At 43.2% G+C, this 15683-nt stretch overlaps 1 protein-coding gene across 3 annotated transcripts in view; it reads right to left on the bottom strand.

Moving 5' to 3' along the window:
* Window positions 1-15683, bottom strand: part of ZNF76 (zinc finger protein 76) — a 32963-nt gene that overhangs the window by 16571 nt on the left and 709 nt on the right. The window contains exon 2 of one of the 3 annotated variants that reach the window (XM_042986184.1): window positions 9341-9482. The exons of the other annotated variants lie outside the window; for them this stretch is intronic. The gene's annotated coding sequence lies outside the window, so the exon portion shown is untranslated. The remainder of the gene's footprint in view (window positions 1-9340; window positions 9483-15683) is intronic. 3 annotated transcript variants of the gene reach the window in all.

The following is a 15683-nucleotide window of genomic DNA, read 5'->3' as shown; positions in this document are numbered from 1 at the left end:
GTATGTCAATTACACCTCAATTAAAAACAATTTTAAAAAACTTAAGAAGTATATGTACCTATTTCAGGTGAGTATCACCTCTCACATCTTACCATTGTTAAGAGCCTCCTAAAGTATGTCCTCAAATAAACTCTTGCCTGTTTCCTATTCACTTTGTAATACTGTGTCAGAGTGCCCTTAAGAAAAAGTACAGGGGCATCTGGATGGCTCAGTCCATTAAGCATCCTACTCTTGATTTCAGCTCAGGTCATGATCTCATGGTTTGTGACTTCCAGCTCCACCTCAGGCTCTGTGCTGACAGTGCGGAGCCTGCTAGGGATTCTCTCTCCCTCTCTCTCAAAATAAATAAACTTAAAAAGAAAAAAAAAAAAGTAGAAGTCTACATCCGCTACTTCCTTGATCAAACTCTTGAGTAGCTTGCTATATGGTCCTTGGACTCCACCTTGTCAGCATGGCTCCCAGCCATGATAAATCCCTGCAGCCCTGGGCGCTACCTCTTCCTGGTACTCACACTAGAGTCGCCTACTTCGGTACTTATCACTACCTCTTTAACATTTGTTGCCCACACAAGACTTTGGGCCCCAGCCTGGTTTTTGGTTCACTGTGGGCTCTCCACAAATCCTTGTGGAGTGACTCACCGGGTCCTTGTGTGCAGGGAGGGATGTGCTGTAGCGTCCTGCTGGCAGGACTTCCTTTGTACTGGCATACAGCCTGCTTGAGCCAGAGCCCAGACTTATGAAGCCTTGTTCTAGGTTTAGCAGTGAAGATTCTTATTGCCATCCATCCACAGAAACCCCCTGGACTTGGGATTTGGACTGCCTACTTGATTCTCACTGATTTCAATTAGTGCTGCCCAAACTGTTTTCACATCAGGGCACCCAGAGAGAAGGATATTTGTATATGGCAGATGCTGCTATTCGAAGCCAGGAGCAACCAGCTGGGGTTCTGGCAGGCCCAAGGCTGAGCGGGTCAACATTTTTACATGACTATAGCCTACTTGTGACACACCTGTTGGGATGTTCTCCTTTAGACTTGGTGTCCCCACTATCCATAAACATTTACTGAATGGGCCAAGGTACTACTAGCAGTAATAGTGAACAGTGCTGTAGAGCTAACTGTGTACTAGGCATTTTATATATAGTAACTCATTTAATCCTCACAACGATCCTGTAATTAAATAGTATTATCCTCACTTCATAGTTGAGGGAATTGAAGCCTAAGACACTAAGTAACTTGGCTCAAGGTTGCACAGGTAGTAAGTATGAGAAGAGGATTTTGAATCCAGGCTATCTAGCTCCAGAGTATGCTGTCATATACTTTACTCTGTAGCCTAGTACAGAGGTTTTTAGACGGGCATTTTTAGGTCTGGCGACCTGAAAACACTTTTTTGGCATGTGAGCTTGTGCATTTTTCTGAAAAGAAGGGAGTTTAAGATTGTCGTGAGAGTCTTACAGGAATTAAAGGTAAAGCACCACTGGTCTAGATGGGAATTCTGACATCTGACCCATATTATCTGGTCTACTAGGTTCCTGGCAGTGACCCCAACCTTGCCCAGAGCCTTGATAACCACAAGCTCTGGTCCTGGCCTCTCTTGGTCTGCTCCATGACCCTCGACCTTCAGAGTCTTAAGCAGGGAGAGAAATTCTTTTGGTACCCTGCTTCTGTTAACAGCATTGTCAGAAAAAGGATGCATATGAGACCTAGGTCTGGAAACAAAGCAGATTATGGGTTGAAAAAGGATTACAAAATGGCCTCAAATCTTTATGGCTGGCTCCTGTGGCTGCTGCTGCAATAGGTGGTTTAATTCAGCACATCTGTACTCTATTGAGACATTCTGAGGAAAACCTGTGGCATGGTTAAGAACGCAGGTTCTGGAGTCAGACAGTCTGGGCTCTAACCCAGGTTCTACCTCTTTGAAGCTGTGTACCCTTGGGCAAGTAACTGAACCTCTATGAGCTTCAGATTCCACTTGTAAAAAAATGGGGATAATAATAGCACCTTCACAGATTGCTGTAAGGATTAAATAAGGTCACATATGTCAGCATTTAGCACAGTGCTGCCACATAAGAAGTACCCAAGAAAAACTGGCTCTGCGGAGGGGGATGGAAGAAAAACCTAAAGAGAAATGCTTTTGAAGCAATGGGTATTCTTAAACGTAGCCAAATAGTGGAAAGAGCCCTGTACTAGGAATCTGCAGAAATGGTTTCTAATCTCTTTTTTTTTTTTTTTGAGAGAGGGAGAGAGTGCATGGGCACACGAGCAGGGGAGGGGCAGAGAGAGGGAGAAAGAGAGAATCCCAAGCAGGCTCTGAACTGAGAGCACGGAGCCTGATGCGGGGTTTGAACTCACGAACCATGAGATCATGATCTGAGCTGAAATCAGGAGTCAGATGTTTAACTGGATTGAGCCACCTAGGTGCCCCTATATTAATTAACTCTTTCAAAATCTTAAAAATAACCCTACACAGAAACAGGTACATTATTTCCATTTTATGGATGCAGTGACCGAGGCTTAGAAGTAATTTATTCCAAGGTCCCACAGCTAGTAAGTGCGGAAGCCAGGATTCAAAGCCAGACTGGCCGGCCCCAGAGTCCATACCTCTCAATATCTGGTGCATTTCTTCCTTCTGCTAATATAGTGTGACACAATGTCAGCACTCAAAACACTTGACTATTGATTGTTTAACTTTCATCTCACCCACTGTAACTTAGACCCAGTCCTCCTGGACCTGACCACAATGGAAAAAGGGAATAGCTGGTAGCCACATTTCCCAAAATAACGCTTCTTAGACTCAAAGAAAACAAATCTCCACTCTTTTACATGTTCTCATGTGCAGGCTAAATATTCAATTTTCCTCCTTAAGCCCATAATATAAACCTTTAAAACAGTCAACTCTTGCTCTGTAACTTTTCCTGATCTCCGATGCTGCCTTCCAACAGAGCCTGGCTGCGGGTGGTGAGAAGGTGTTTTGTGGCTGCCAGGCATATACAAGTGTCTGATTGCCATTTTTCTCCCTTGCCTTTGTGAATCGATGCTCTACTCTGAATCCTTCTGTGCCAGTACTGAACTAACAACAATGATACTGGCAGGGCCAAAGAGAGGCTTGTCACTGTCTCAGGATGGCTGTGACTGAGCATTTCCTGCCTGCACTTGACATTTCAGATTCATAACTCCTGTGGCCTTTTGAGAAAGGACGGAGGGGGAGCAGGGGCAGCTGCTCTGTTTTCTCCTTGTAGGGTATAAGGTTTGCCAGCCCCCCAGTGACCTAAGCTGGGTATTAGGGAGAGACAGACTGGGGGCTGGGGGAGGGGTGGATAATAGCCATGATAAAGGGTAGAAATGAAAAGGAAGTACTCCTGGGGTGCCTGGGTGGCTCAGTTGGTTAAGTGCCTGACTCTTGGTTTCAGCTCAGGTCTTGATCTCAAGTTTGTGAATTCGAGCCCAGCACTGTCAGCACAGAGCCTGCTTGGGATTCTCTCTCCCTCTCTTTTGCCCCTTCCCACTTCTCTATCTCAAAATAAATGAACTTAAAAATTTTTAAAAGAAAAGGAAGTATTTTGGACTCTACCATAACTTGCAGCCAGCTTCTGTTTGTTGACTTTTTAAAATGAACATGGGACACCTGGGCGGCTCAGTCAGTTGCGTGTACAACTTTGGCTCAGGTCATGATCTCGCAGTTCGTGAGTTCAAGCCCCACATTGGTTCTCGGTGCTATCAGCCCCATGTCAGGCTCACTGCTGTCAGTGCAGAGCCTGCTTCAGATCCTCTGTTCCCCTCTCTCTGACCCTCCCCGGCTTGTGCTCTCTCAAAAATAAATAGAACATAAAAAAAAAAAAAAAAAAAAAAAAGAAAAAAAGAACTTAACCTGGCTCTGATGCAGGAAATAGCCCTCTGGCTTCATAATATATACATGTTTCCTAATGTAAAAACATAAATTATAATTTATCTGGAAGAGATAACATTTGGAAAAGCTTTTCAGATACTTTGAATCTTTAGGTCTTTCCACGAAACAAGATGTGCTTCAATTATCTCCTCAAAGCAGAAAAATAAGGGTTATGAAAGACAGGAAACTAAACAGTAGCCACATATTTGTGTTTCTCCACTTTGGCACGGTTCAGATCTAATCTGATCCACACGCAAGCTAGGCTTCGCCTTGACTACAGGCACCTGTTCACTATTCCATCATTTTCTGCCAGTCCAAACTCCTCGGACATTTGAAATAAGGCTTTCTGTACTCTGCTTCAGCCAGCCCAGAGGGCAACTGTATTTAAAGCCAAAAAAAGGAAAAAAAAACAAAAAACAAAATATTCACTTGGCAAGAGAAGAATGTTCAACTTTGGGGGGAAGAAAAGACTTAATTTTCGCTCAGAAAATTCCTCATTTGGAAATAAAAGTTCTCAGAGAGGAAAAAGTGACATTAGGTTGGAAGAGACAGAGGCTCAGCAAGTCAAGTGGCAAACAAATTAGAACCAGATTTGGAAGAGCTGTAGTAAAACGATTCAGTATTTGTTATTATAGAAAAAGACTTCAATGCACACACAAAAACCTTGGTGAAAGAGGCTTGGTTCTGTGGGTTTCCAAACACTAAAGAGAAAACAGGAAATTAATAACAGAAACTTGCACACATTTAAAACATCAGCTAAACATCTCTTTGCAAATGGCACAGTGATTTTAAAAGCCCAAATCACTTTTTAGTGTGGTTCCTATTTAGCTACTACAATTTTATAGATTTGAATTAGTCACAGAAAAGAGTAATTAGGCAAAACGGATTATTTTTAATTCCAAAAGGGCAATGAAAATGCAGACCCCTTTACTGCAGAACAGAATTCATTTAAACTAAAACAGGTAACTTAAAAACTTAATTTTCAGTCATAAGTTTAAGAATTTTAACACCTTAGCTCGTAAACACCCAACACAGAATCACGGCTATTTCAAATCCACCTTTAGTCCACTGAAAAAAAGTCCAGAATAAAGTCATTTTGGAGGGGGTGTACAATGGGTGTACATTATACCAATATGCAAATTAATACAGATATTATCAAGTTACATCGGACTTGTTTCTGGAATTCAGCCTGGGGTCACTGCTGGCTTGAGAAGGGCTATTTGAAAATGAAACATGCCATCAGCCATCAGGAGGAACTGGATCATCATAGTTATTTAGGTACATAGTGTTATTTAAAAAACATCACCCTGGGACAAAAAGGTTAAATTTATGCCATCAGTTCATCAAAATGGAACAATACTCAAATCTCAACTAGGAAGAGAAGGTAGTTTTAGCTTCTGAATCAAAAATCAAGGCAAAAGAAGAGTTAGGTTTAAAAAAAAAAATCAACATTGGGGAAAATATTGAAGAAAGAAAACATAAGACATGATATTAAAAACACATGCAACTTAAATATACACTTAACAATGGTTAAGATGGTAATTTTTTTTTACATGTATTTTACCACAACAAAAAAAAATTGGGTGAAAAAAAAACACATGCAGACATATACAAACCTCCAATAACAGTCTCAAATTCCCACTAGACAAATAAGGCTATAATATGAATTCATATAAGCAAAAACACTAATAGTAAATAAATAATACAAAAAAGGTTCACTGTCATTAGTAATTAAACTACAAGAAAGAATAATCATGGTGGTATATATTTACTCCATTACCATAAATCAAAGTATTAATATCCAGTAGACAATGAGATACCACTACACGCCTATCAGAATAGCCCAAATCCAAAACAGCAATAACACTAAGTGTTGGCAAGGATGTGGAGGAACAGGAACTTTTATTCATTGCTGGTAGGGATGCAAAATGGTACCGCAAAACAGTACTCTGGAAGACAGTTGGGCAGTTTTTTACAAAATTAAACAGTCTTACCAAATGATCCAGCATTCCTACTCCTAAATGAGTTGAAAACTTATATCCACAGAAAACTAGCACATGGATGTTTATAGCAGCTTTATTCATAATTGCCAAAGGCTGGAAGCAACTAAGATGTCCTTCAATACACAAAACTGTGGTACATCCAGACAATGGAATATCATTCAGTGATAAAAAGAACGACTGGGGCACCTAGGTAGTTCAGTTGGTTAAGCGTCTGACTCTTGATTTTGGCTCAGGTTATGGTCTCAATGGTTGTGAGATGGAGACCCATGTCAGGCTCTGTGTTGGGCTTGGAGCCTGCTTAAGATTCTCTCCCTCTCCCTCTGCCTCTGCCCCTGCCTCCACTTGTGCTCACTCGCTCTCTCTGAAAGAAAGAAAGAAAGAAAGAAAGAAAGAAAGAAAGAAAGAAAGAAAGAAAGAAAAAGAAAAAAGCCACTAAGTCATGAGAAGACATAGAGGAAACTTAAATGCATTTTGCTAAGTGAAAGAAGCCAATCTGAAAAGACTACATACAGTATGTTTCCAACTACATAACTTCTGGAAAAGGTAAAACTGTAGAGACAATAAAAGTATCAGTGCTTGCCAGGGGTGCAGGGGGAGAGAGGAAGGATGAACAGATGGAGCACAGGGCATTTTTAGGGCAGTGAAATGATTCTGTAGGATACTGTAATGGTGGACATATATCTGACGCTGTATATTTGACAAAACCCATAGAATATATAGCACAAAGAATGAACCATAATGTAAACCATGAACTTCAGTTAATAATAATACGTCAATACTAGTTCATCAATTGTAGCAAATATACCACACTAATGCAAGACGTTAATAATAGGAAAAACTGGGAACTGGGGCAGGGAGGGGAGTATATGGGAACTGTCTGCATTTTCTATTCAATGTTTCCATAAACCTAAAAATGCTCTAAGCAATAGACTCTATTAATAAAAACAAAAATCCAAACATCAGTGTTGGCAAGGCCAGGAGGCAGGCACAAATGTGCATTGGAGATGGCACTAGAGACAGCTCCAGGCTCTCCAGGGCACAAACCATCAATGCTTAACCCCACCAGGGGTTAACCCCACGAGGAAAGGTTCAGAATCTGAGATCTAAGAACCTCATCTTCACAATTTATTCCACAAAGAGAATGCACAGAAAACAGCACTACTTGCACAGGATGCTTAAGCCTTTTAAATAAGAACCATGAAGACCATCTGGATTAATGGAAGAAAGTCAACAAACTAACACTAAGTAGTGAGACATAAGGTTGAACATTCACTCAGTTTCAACTTGCAGAAACCTAAACTCCAAGTGAGAGGAGAGGAAAAGAGGCCAAAAAGAAATGAACGGGGTATAACCTTAAAAAAAAAAAAAAAGTCGCTGGAATGGAAAGATACCAGCATGGAGTAGAGAGGTGCTTCTCCATTGGACACTAAACACATTTGGTTGGTTATCAGCTCCTCCCTCTTGGGGTTTCCTTTTATTCTTCCCACAGCCTGCCCATCACTAGCTGTACCTCATCCCTCTGATGTCCTGCAGAGAAAGACATTCCTCCTTTAATTCATGCAGTCTAAGGACTAAGGTAGGGAACTTCTTCCTCTAGAATTTTCCTTCTTTCTAACCACAAGAGGTCTAGTAGTTGTTTTTAAATGTGATATTCCTCGGGGTGCCTGGGTGGCTCAGTCGGTTGAGTGTCCAACTTCGGCTCAGGTCATGATCTCACAGTTCGTGAGGTCGAGCCCCACGTCAGGCTCTGTGCTGACAGCTCGGAGCCTGGAGCCTGCTTCAGATTCTGTGTCTCCCTCTCTCTCTGCCCCTCCCCTGCTCATGGTCTGTCTCTCTCTCTCTCAAAAATAAAAAAACATTAAAAAAATAATAAATGTGGTATTCCTCAAACTGGGCTGTGTTGTGCTTTGTATGTCTTGTGGCATAGAGTGTCATGGTGGGGCCCTATCATTCAGTATCCTATGGTGATCTCTGGGGAATCTGTATATTCTTCACTCAGAGCAATGTCCATGAGGCTGTGGGGAAACAGGCAGAGTCTTACCTTGTTGGGGACGGGTGGGGAGGGGCAGAGTATACATGGGTACGAACTCTGTGTAGGGCAATGTGGCAGTATCAATCAGAAGTACAAATGTGCCTACCATCTGACCCAGCAGATAGGTCATGTATGACATGTATGTATGTATGTAGACAGAACATGTGGAAAATGACACAGGTCTAAGGTTCGTCATGGCATCCCTGTATGCAGTAATAGCAAAAACATTAAAAGCAGCATAAACGTCTATCAATATGGAATTTCTATACTATGTAGACATAGTTAAATGAGGAAGGTCCTTACATACAAACACACAAAGATCCCCAAAACATATTAAATTTAAAAAATGGCAAAATATAAAACAATGCCTTCTGTATGCTGCCACTGGCATGCAAAAATCTGTAGAAAGACAATCAAGAAATTACTAAGTAGGGTTGCGTGCAGAAGGGTAACAGAGTGACTGGGGAATAGCAACAGAAGGATGACTTTTCACTGGACTTACAGACCAAAAAAAAAAAAAAAAAAAAGTTAGCCTCATGAATGTTAAATACACAAATGTATTTATATGTTAAATAAACAAATATAAATAAATGAACAAAAAAAGAAACTCTGGAAGCATGCTTTGCATTCCTTTCGTTGGCTACAGGAATATCTACGGTTCTGCATTTGTGAGGCATGGCTAGTCCAGTGCTGACAGCATAGATTCTGTTATACAGCTTTGCAGCAAAACCAAACCTGAAACTTTAGCTTCACGGCTCATGGATCGTATGGAAAGGTGACCAAGCTGAGCATGAGGCAACAGCAAATCTGCACAGGATCTGAGAACAGGTTGGCTCTAGCACGTGTGTCCCCAGCCTGGTTACAAGGGTCAGTCTGGATGAAGTGGTAGCTAGGCAGGGGCTGCCTTTCTCCCTCACTGCTTCTGTGGCTTCAGACGGTACTTCTTAGGTTGAGAGGACGATTTTCTCAGACAGAGAGAACTCTGGTCTCAGGTACACCCTTGACATCTAAGCCTCAGGTCAGTTCCACAGTCTCAAGGAGCCCCCAGGTCCTTGGTTCTTATCGTAACTGCATGGGTGCCATGCTTTATCAAATACCCCAAAGCAGCAGGGACTCCCAACAAATGAAGAGCGATACAGTGAGAAATAGTACCAAACTAACAAGTTCTATCTGTGCTTCTCGGAGATGAATCATTTACTGAGGGCAAGCCAGGAGTAAATGTTAACCCAGAGGCACCAGAAGAAGTGCTCTGACTTCCAGCTGGTGACAATCTAATGTGCTGTGAGGCTTTGAACGTCACATTCAACATCACAGATCTTTTCCGATTCTGAGCTGTAAGTGAGGAGCCTAAATAGGCCCTTCACTTCTACCGGCAAAACAAAGACAACCGTGAGACCCTCACATCAATACATAGTTCTCTACCTTGACTGAGCGCTGCCAGGGCAAGAGGCATCCAAGGTTTCGTCAGTAGCTTTTGGCCACCAGTTAAAGACAATAGCTTCTGCTGCACTTGGATTTGTATCTCAGTGGTTTTTTCCACTCACCAGGACAAAATTTCCCCATTCTGTTAAATGAAAGATGATGATTACATATCTACTCTAAACAAATTTTGTGGGTGATCTGTCAGTGAAGATGGGCTGTATCCTGTGCTCTTGTTTAGCTGGTCAGAGACTCTCCTTACAATATAAACACTGACATCTAAATGATACATGGATAAACATGGCACAGCGACTATGCTTCCAGATGCAGTGAAGGGATTACTCTGCCACGGTATGTTTTCCTTAAATTGGACTCTTCTAGGGGGAAAATAACACACTCCTACTTTCTGTTATACTGCTTATAACTTGGCGTAATCAGCACCTAACAAAGAATGTGTCCACAACTGAGCTCTTTGCTCAAATTTGAATCCTAAATCAGCTCCACTTACTGGGAATTCATTCTAATTGAAACTCTCAAGGCTGGATATGAAACCATCTACTCCAGAACCACGAGCTCCTTAAGAGAAGATCCCAACAGAGGAGTAAACGTTGAGTGAAAGAATGAGGGAGGGAAGGAACGGAGCCCCACTGCCTTAGCTCTGCCCCAGCTCTGCCCCAGCCCCAATGACCACTTGGCCTCACTTGAAACATCATCTTGCTTCATCTCTGACATCCACGTTCACTGTTTTCCCAGACCCAAGTCAGTAACAGGCTTTCCCTGGCTCATGTCACACCAGACCACTGGTGTCTGGCCTGTTTCCTCTGCACTTAGCAGCGAAGCTGCACCAGGCAGCTGGTCTGTACTGTTCCACGAGGGCACAGCTGCATCTTCTCCATCACTGTATCCTCTGTGCCCAGCACACGGCAGGCACTCACTGGGTATTACTTTAGCAAAGGAAGGATGGATTCTTAACACCAACACTGCTAGCTGGCATAGGGCTCAGCAGTTTTCAAAATGCTCTTCGATGTACAGATATGTTATCTTGTTTACTCTGAGCACGAATTCGTGGACTCTCACAATGGGCGTGGGCTGAGAAGATGGCTTGTTTCTAGTCTAATGCAGGCATTCTGCAGATGAAGATATGGAGGCCAGAACTGCTGAAGAAGTTCCAAAGGATCACGCAGCTAGCAGGTGGCAGAGCCAGGCCTCACTCCTGAACTGCCAGTGTTCTACTGTACTGCCCTGTCTCTTGCTCAGGAACAGTGTTCTTTCAGTTCTCAGGAGAGCAGAAATTTACTCATGTCTAACAACTTGTGTATCCAGTGGCTTATGCAACATCTCCATGCCCAAAAAGCACCTGAAACTTGACACACTCAAAAGTTAGTTCCTTATCTATCTCTTCTCACAACCTACCCCTCCTCCTGCTTCCCCATTTCACTAAATGATAACTCCATTCTTCAGCTGCTCAGGCCAAAAAGGAGAGAGCCATCCTCAACTTCTTCTGTTTCTTTTACATGCCATATCTAAGCCATCAGCAAATCTGGTGGCTCCTCTCTCTCTCTCTCTCTCTCTCTCTCTCTCTCTCTCCACGCACACACACACACACACACACACAGCCAGAATCCAACCACTTCTCACTTTTCCACTGCTTTACTTTGGATGCAAGCCACCAACTTCTCTTGCCTGGACTCTTGGAGTAGCCTCCTAACCAGTTTCCCTCCTTCCACTCTTGCATTCTATGGGTCACTCTCAGCAATGCAGCCAGAATGATCCTGGATGTCAGATCACATCACTCATCTGTTTAGAGCCCTCCAATGGCTTCACTCTCACAAGGCACAAAATCTTAATGTGACCTGCCACCAATCCACTCACGCTCCCACATCTCTCCTGCTGTTTCCCCTCTCTTACACTACTGCAGCCATACTGGCTGGCGCCTTTATGTTCCTCGAATGTAGAGTATACGAGGCATACTCCTGCTCTGGGGCCTTTGCACTTGCTGTTCCCTCTGACTGGAACACATTTCCCCCAGATATATGCTTGGCTCACCCTCTTAACTTTTTGGCTCAAATGTTACCTTTTCAGTGAGAACTTCCTTAACCAACCTATTTAAAATTTAACACTGACTCCAGGAACTCTCTCCCTTCTCTGCTTAATTTTCTCAACATAAATTTTACTTGTTATTTGTTTTTGTATGCCTGTCCCCAACAGGTGAGCTTCTTAAGTCCAGGAACTTTGTTTTATTCACTGCTCTGTCTCCAGGTACTAGAAAAGTACCAGGCCTCTAGCAGGGAGTCACCAAACATTTGTGGAATAATGAATGAATGAGTGAATGAATGAACATCCATACCTTTAAGATGTCCCAGTAATCTAAAGGCTTTAGGCCAAAAATGGAAGACCCTAGTTGAGCTCTGGTCTCCCGTTCACCTCCCCCCACTCCCTTCACCTTCTCACTTCCAGGGCAATAGGTGCTGGTTACCAGGATGTTACAATTCCTGCGCCACCAAGTACAAAATTCTGCAGGGTGCTAATTTTTGTTTTTAGCGCCCTATCTCACAAACAGAAAAGGTCAGGGATAGGTTAGACTAAATATACTACTTAACCTAGATAATAGTACTGACTCAGTAACATTTGCGTTGAGGTGTTTTCCAAGGAACAGTGCTAAATTTGCACTTGTTCAACTAGCTTTTTTTTTTTTCCAACTTTTATTAGGGATTTCAAACATACACAAAACTAGAAAGAACAGTGTAACGTATCCTATGAACCCAAATCCACAACTTCGGCAATTACCATCATTTTGCCAATCTGGTTCCCCCTATTCCTGGACCGTCTTTGCAACTCCCAGTAAAAATTTCACATTGCTGTTTTCTTGAAAACTGGTCTGTATATAACAGACCCTGGCCTTGTAACCATTGCATTCTATCAACAGCGGCAACCAATCTCTCTAGTCTTACCAAACATACAGTGAAAACAAGTACTTACACCCATTCCCTTTTGCAACCAATGACTAAAAAAGGAAGTGTCTAAATTCCAGACAGTTTAAATCAAGGGACTTGCCCATTATGCGTCTAGAGGGATTTGGGGAGGGGGGTTGTTGTGGCTACAAAATGAACATAGACGCAAACTGTTTTTACTTGTTTGTATCTGATGCAGAATTTCTGAGTTCATTCAATCCAGTCAGTATTACTGACTACCTCATAATACAGACACTAGATTAAGATGATATTAGATAAAGAAAACCCAGCCGCTATTCTGAAGGAAATCACAGTGGAGCCAGGGAGTAGGTTGAGAAGTACACAAATAACTAAGATCCATGGCAGAATACGTCCTGTGCCCTAAGAAAGATTAAACAAGCCTAAGGCAAAAGCTTATTTTTAAAAATCAATTTGGGAGCACCTGGGTGGCTCAGACTTTGGCTCGGGTCATGATCTCCTGGCTCCAGAGCTCGAGCCCCATGCTGAGCTCTCTTCTGTCAGTGCAGAGCCTGCTTTGGATCTTCTGTCTCCCTTTCTCTGACCCTCCCCGCTTGCATTCTCCTTCCCTCTCTCTCTCTCTCTCCCCAAAATAAATAAATCTTAAAAAAAAGATCCATTTGTAGACCCCAGGGTTTACCCTTTCCTTAACTCTAGTTTTACTCTCTGCTGTTATGTATTATTATATAGCCAACAAGAATATTGTAGGAGACCTGGGAATTTGGTGACCTACAGAAAAGACTCTTGGATGTGGTCTTTAATGTCACATTTTGCTATTCACCATCCAGTCTTCCGGTGGGAGGGCACTTGAAAGTCCTCCCAGAGCTGAAGAAACAATGGGGCTAATTCAATGCAGGCAGAAACCAACTCCAAACCATTCTACCCTGAGGGCATATATACCAAGCCACTTCAGAAACAGAACAGGATCATGGGAGTGTGTCCAGGAGACGAGGCTAAATCAATTCAGAAGGGTCTCCAAGATCTCTCTCTCTCTCTCCTTGCTACCTAAAGGACTGTGATCGTGGTGACCTACAATCAGAAGTTCCCAGAGAAGAGTGTAGTTCCTTGGACTAACCAAAGGGACCAGTGAGGTTTGGCTGCACAGTGCTGTGTGAGAAGGAAGGAGAGCTCAGAGTGGCAGGGTCATTTACGCAGCCCTGGAGTTAGATGCACAGAAGAATGGAAAAGGAGGAGTTGGGATGAGAGGGACATTTGCATTATAATCAGTGTTATCAAAATGGGTGAAGTGAGAACAGCTGGGAGAAAAAGAAGAGGAAGGATGGAAAAAGGTACTGTGAGAAGGGGCAGGGATGCAGGGAGAGGAAAAAGGGGAAGATTCTGGTTTGTAAAGGAGATCACTGATGACAATGGGGAGGATGCCATGGGATCTGGGAATATAGGAGGCAGAATCTCAGGGGGATACTGGACAGAACGTGAAGAGGAGGGAACTTAGAATGGGAGGATGTATAGTTTATGAAAAATGGGTTCATGCTGGGATGGAAAGGGCTCATTTCATTGAAACTAGGTAAAGGAAATCACTAGATAAAGGGCTAGTTAGATGAAGTCTTTGGGTAACAGGACAAGCTGTGGATGGTAGAAAGGAGGCAGCTAGAACACTGAGAAGAGACTGAAAATAGGGAATTATATGACTACTGGGCCAGCGGGTTTTAGAGTATATGAATTCCTGGGGGGAAGGGACTTAACAGTATGAAAGGGTTTGGCGGAGGAGAGCGCATTGAAGTGGCAGACCCCTTAGGGTGAGTGAGATCATGTAGTAAGGGCTGTGAGAGGATATCTAGACAAAAGGTGAAAAGAGGTATTAAGGTGCAGGGGACTCCAGGCACATGGGGTGCAAAGTCATGAACAATGGGTTGAGGAAGTCACTAAGCCATGAGGCAAAGGATAATAGAGACCTTGGGGGGGGGGGGGATGGTCACGGAATGAGCTGATGTTGGGCTTAGGAATCATTAGAAAATAAGGAACAAGAGGCTCAGGGTGACCTGGAAAACTGTGCAGGTTTGGGGACAAGAAAGTCAATGGAGCCAGTAGGTTTTGAAGACCATGGGTTCAAATACTCACTCTGCCACTTATCTGTCTCAGGTTCTTTATTTACAACCAAACCAAACCAAGAGAAATGGGAAATGGTGGTGGATATAGTAATACCAACTTCTTGGGGTTGTTGCAAGGTAAGTTTAATTTATACAAAGCCTGACACCCAGTAGGTGCTTGGCCAATCATAATTAAAGATGTGTAAAGAATAAGAGGAGAAGGCCATAGCAGAGAGAAGAGAATGGGGATTCCAAGAGCTTGGTGGTAGAAAAGTAATGTTAAGGTATGGGCCCTGTCTTCATTGTCTGTTGAATCCCTATCACCCAGGACAGAGTAAGATCCGTAAGAGCTTCTCAGTTTAGATTTAAGGGCTCCCATGGGCCAGGCATGGTGCCAGGTACTTTGCATGCACCATCTCAGGCAAGACTACTATCCTCCCTTAGCAGAGGTTGAGGCTGAGGGTTCTTAGAGGCTAAATGGTATGCCTGAGGTGCCACAGCTGAAGAACCAGAGACTAGAACCAGGTTTCTTATCACATCAATGCCCCTGGCTTTGCAAACATGTTAACTGATGGGGCCTGAGCCAGGGAAATGGGTATGGACTATTAAGAGTGTAGAGGGTCAAGGGAATGAGGGAATAAGGCTCATGAAGCAAGTAGGACCTGAGGTGAGGTTACAAGAGTAAACTTCTAGGGAGGGTACAAAAATGATTGCAAACAAATACCATCTTGACTGAGAACTGTAGAATTTCACAGCTGGAAGGAAACTCTGAGATCATTTAACCCAACCTTATCACAACACAGACGAGAGGCTGAGGCCGAGTGAGGCAGGGACCTCTCCCAGGTTTCCAAAACACAACGGTGGCAGAGCTGGGACTTGAGTCTGGGACCAGACAGACTCAATCCAGAATTCTTTGATGCCTCCAACCATTACTAGTACTTCATATTCATGTCTACATCTTCCTGGGCACTGGCATGGTGCTGGGGCACTTGTAAGTCATGTGTTGATTGACACTGAGGGGCTGAGGGTGCAGAGAGAGAGAGAGATGTCAGTGGGGGTGATTTTAAGATGAAGCGGGAGCATGGAATGAAGACCATGAGGTTACAGGGCAAAGAAGGGATTATCAGATGTAGAAGGTTATGTAGATGACGACTGGGTGGGAAACTATTGGAGTAGGGCTTAAGAGTTACAAGAAAACGTTTGAGGGGATTCACCGAGTTTGTGGGCGAACACAGGGTAGAACCGTGGGAGTTACCGGACCAATGATGGGGTTACTGAGAAGGTTGGGGGGGGGGTCACCAAGGAGAGGTACGGGGGTCTTGGATCTTG

This window comes from Panthera tigris, chromosome B2 (assembly GCF_018350195.1).
Source record: "Panthera tigris isolate Pti1 chromosome B2, P.tigris_Pti1_mat1.1, whole genome shotgun sequence".
Lineage (NCBI taxonomy): Eukaryota > Metazoa > Chordata > Mammalia > Carnivora > Felidae > Panthera > Panthera tigris.
This window is presented reverse-complemented; position numbering and strand designations above follow the sequence as displayed.